Source organism: Haplochromis burtoni, unplaced genomic scaffold, assembly GCF_018398535.1.
Source record: "Haplochromis burtoni strain Fernald_Lab_line unplaced genomic scaffold, NCSU_Asbu1 Contig_1080, whole genome shotgun sequence".
Lineage (NCBI taxonomy): Eukaryota > Metazoa > Chordata > Actinopteri > Cichliformes > Cichlidae > Haplochromis > Haplochromis burtoni.
The window spans coordinates 44,884-49,366 of NW_024583441.1; the positions used below are offsets into that span (position 1 = coordinate 44,884).

The following is a 4,483-nucleotide window of genomic DNA, read 5'->3' on the forward strand; positions in this document are numbered from 1 at the left end:
GTCATCTGAATTTCAGGAGCGGGACCACTCCTCAGGCTATAAAAAGCCCCCTTCTCCAATGCCTGTTGTTCTCATTTTCATGCAAACACCCCCCGTCGCCAGACGCCTCGCAGATTCTAAGAGCTTGATTCCTACTCACCCTTCGGCTCATCACCATAGATTCCCCGTCGCTCAGCCAATCGGACCAAGACCTCACTATTTCTCCACCTGATTTTCCCCTGGCAGTTTGGGATCTGCAAACCGATCTTCCTAGTGGAGCTGCCGCAGAGTGCCCTATTACAAGCGCGCCCTCCAGCAGCCGTCCTTGCCGCGCAGACATCAGGTCTGCCATTCGCATTCCCCAGAACTCCTCTCTCCACTCCATTCAACAATACAGCTGCTCCAGTCGCTCCCCTTCCCCTCAAAACTACAACCTCTGATCTCCTGCTAGAGGACAATCCCCTCCCAGTACTAGTTCTCGGCAGAGCTCCACTCCGGATCACCCTGAGGCGCATCTCCAGCCCCGCGGAGCTTCCTGGAAACACGATCAATCTCAGCGTTCAACTCCGAGATCGCACCGCCATTCCCATGCTCTGGTGAGGTCTCCCAAAGATACTTTGCCCACGAAGATCTCCGCCTGGACCGTCGACCGTCTCCAACGAGTTCTGAAAGAGAGAGGCATCCCCTTTCCTCGATCCGATAACAAGGCTACATTATTCCGTTTCCTCTTAACATCTCAGCGCAGAGTTAATCCTCTTCCGGGCACAAACGAAGCTAGTGCCTCCATTAACAATGCTTCCTCGCTTCTTTCAGCCTTACCCAGCCAGCTACAGCTGCAGCTCGCCACCACTCTGCATGTCATGGTCCTGGGTCGGTGACCCAGCGCTTTGTGTTACTATTATTATTTTCTAGTTTATTCTGTTTGTAGTTGTTCTTTGTGTCTCCATCATCCCTACCTGTGTCTTCCCTCTGTGCTCTGTTCGGGTCCCAAGTTTTGTGCTGTAAAACAGTCTGTGTGTTTCCTGTTTTACTTTGTAGGTTGTGACTCGTTATGTTCAGTAGTTCCAGCTGTGTCCCCTCCTGTGTGCCATTTCCTGATTACCTGGTGTGTGTATTTATACTGCGTGTCTGCCTGTGCTCCTCGTCGCGCCGTCTGTGTTCATCCTCTATGTTTCTTAGTGATTCTTCCGTGTTTGCCCGTGTCTCTCTGCTCCTCGCTCCGTGTCCTCCTTTTTGTGTTAGGTTTCCCAGTTTAGGTTTATGTTCAGTTCTGCCTACATCTTGGTTATTGTTCACTGTTAATAAATCCCACTTGCACCTCCACCATTGTCTGCTATTGGATCCTCCTTTCTCACCTTCATACGACTGCTGCCCCAGTCGTGACACTGCATGCTCCCTCCTCAACTGCTCCTCCCTCTCAGCGTGACACTGGTCTAGGGTTGCCAGTTCTGCTCGCCCCAACAAACACTCTCGGCACCGAGTTGCCAGGCTTGAGCCTCATATTACTTCATTGCTAAACTCTGCCACCAACCTCGGCACCGGGATGCCAGGTTTTCAGCCACCTTTTCCTCCTCTGCTAAACACTACAGGTAACCTCAGCACCGGGATGCTAGGTTCTCAGCCCCTTATTCCTCCTCTGTTAAACACCACAGCTAACCTCGGCACAGGGTTGCCAGGTCCTCTCACCTTCGCTCCTTCCCACCTTATTTCAGCTAACATTCCTACAACCAGCCGTCCAATCGTTCATCCCTCCAACCCAGCAGCCTTTCCTCCTCCCATCAGTGAAGTTCAGAGCTGCACCTGGCCTAGCCTTTTTGCCCAGGCTCCATTTCTTCAAGCTAACACTACTCAGTTTTCACTGGCCATGGCAATTCCTCCTCCCAACCCACCGGCCCCAAAGCCTACTTCTTCATCTGCTAACCTTCGCCAACACATCATCGCTGGTAAATACATAGATTTAGCTAAGCTCATTCTTCCTCCTCTCACGCAACCTGCTCTTCAAAATGTGATTGATGGCCACAATGGTTCCATTATTATACGTGGTGTGGCCCCTTCTCGGTCAAAAGGGCTCACTCCAGTCGAGTTTCCTCTAGCCTTCTCGTTATACAGAGACATCCTCTGCACCGCTTTTCCCTCCTGAAGACAAATGTTCGACTCCTATCTGACCATTATTCTTGACCTCGCGTTACGATTTGGCGGCACTGAATTCTATCAGTACTACATCCAGTTTGCTTCTCAGGCAGCTACTCGCCTTCAGCAGTTTAACCAAGACACCTTCTGGGGCAGTCTCAATCAGGAAATCTACTGCCACGTCTTCGCCGCCCGTTCTTCTCTCTCCTGCAAGTCGTTTGGCGCCCCGTCACATCCCACTTCTGCCTGCATAGTCCCGACCCAAAACGATCCACAGCCCTTGCGCTGTCCTTCCGTTCTCTCCCGCTTGACCCCAGCTCCCATACCAGAGCCTTCAAAACCCACAATCTCCACCCCCAGCATGCCTTTGCCTCACGGTTCAGACAGGCAGGGCAGGCCCATCATGCACCTCGGAGGCCGTACCATTTGCAATAACTTCAATGACTCCGGCTGTTCCTTGTCTCAGTGCTGCTATCTTCACTGCTGCTCCTTTTGTGGTGGCGGCCATTCCCGCCCCGCATGCCCCCACAACCCCACCAAGCCATGACTAGCTCTGTCAGCCTCCACACCCATCCATATTCCGGCAGTAGAAGACGCCTTAAAAAATCACCCTAACCCAGACTTCGTCAACTTCTTAGTAAAAGGTTTCTCAGAAGGCTTCCACCCAGGGATCGTCGCCCAGCCATCGGTTTCTTGCACTTGCAAAAACCTGCAGTCAGCTTTCCAAGACCCAGAAATCGTCGACACCCTGCTCGCCAAGGAAGTCAGGGAGGGTTTCATGATCGGACCCTTCCCCGAACCTCCCTTCCCCCTCTTTCATATCAACCCTCGGGGCATCGCCACCAGGAAATATTCAGGCAAAAAGCGCATCATCATCGATCTTTCTGCTCCCCACTGCAGTCAGATTCCAAGCATAAATAGCCTCATTCCCAGTGATGACTACTCTCTCAAATACTCAACAGTGAAACATGCCATTTCTCTCGCAGAGGCGCATGGCTTTCTAAAGCTGACATCACAAGTGCCTTTAAGGTCTTGCCGATTCACCCCGACTTCTGGCACCTTTTCGGAGTCAAGTGGAGGGATGCCTATTATTTCACCGTCAGACTGACCTTCGGCTGCAAAAGCAGCCCCAAGCTCTTCGATTCACTCTACGAAGCTCTATGTTCGATCCTCTCTAACTACCACAAGCTGCCTTTTTTGGTTCACCTCCTCGATGACTTCCTAGTCATCTCCCCTCCCACGTCACCACCACCTCACGGGTTATCCACTCTGAGGTCAGTCTTCTCCGAACTCGGCATTCCTTTGTCAGAAGAGAAAACAGAGGGACCTTCAACATCGCTGGAGTTCCCCGGGATAACCCTCGACACTGAACGTTTCCAGGCCTCCCTGCCCATCGAAAAACTCAATCGCATCACCCTTCTCCTCCAAAACTTTCTCCTTGCTCCCACTTGCTCCTAACGACAGCTGCTCTCCCTGTTGGAACACTTAAACTTCGCTCTGCGCCTAATCCCTCAAGGCCACTCCTTTATCTCTCACTTGCTTTCATTCGCTGCATCTAAACCGTCACTCCTTGACTCCATCACGCTGGATAGCTCTTCCATGGCGAAACTGCGTCTCTGGTAACTTCTGCTCGCTAATTGGAACAGCATCACTTTCTTCTACGATGATCAGCTGTCCCACCCCGATGGCGTTCAGCTCTTCACAGGTGCCGCTCCTTCTGCCGGCTTTGGGGGCTGTCACAGCCGAAGACATTCAGAGCCTTGGCACCCCACGCAGAGGCAGCCCCAACCCCAGTTCCTCCATTTTCAGCCACGACGTTCAAGATCTAAACTCCAGCATCGTAGAACTCATCAGCATCTCCCAAGAAGCAATTATAAATAGCCTTGCAGCAAGCACATTGTCTTCCTATTGGACCGCTTGGAACACGTTCCGTTCATTCCATCATAACTTCAACCCGCCCTTCCCGTCATTCGACATCGCAACAGTTTCCAGCTTCATATTTCATGCCTTCCGCTTCCTGAGCATCAAAATTCCCACCATAAAGTCATACCTCAGCGGCATCAAGTCCTTTGCCAAACTGCTCACAGGTTCACCATGCCCAACCACTATGTCATCTCAGATATCACTATTTATCAAAGGTGTCCAGCGTCAGTCACCTGCCACGACCCTACACTGCTTACCCCTATCTTCAGATCTTCTACATCGCTGCATCTCCATCCTCCGGCTGAAGTATAGCGACTACTTCCTGGCACGCACACTCGAAGCCATGTTCCTGCTCACCTTCTTCGGCTTCTTATGCTGTTCCGAGTTCACCTCCTCATCTTCGAAGTTCCATCCGACTCTTCACCCATGCTCGAGTGACATCCACCCAGTC

The 4,483-nt window shown here is 51.8% G+C and overlaps 1 pseudogene; it reads left to right on the forward strand.

Annotated features, from left to right (window-relative positions):
- The first annotated feature begins 2,125 nt into the window (after positions 1-2,125).
- LOC102311682 lies at positions 2,126-3,732 on the forward strand (annotated as a pseudogene).
- The last annotated feature ends 751 nt before the right edge of the window (positions 3,733-4,483 follow it).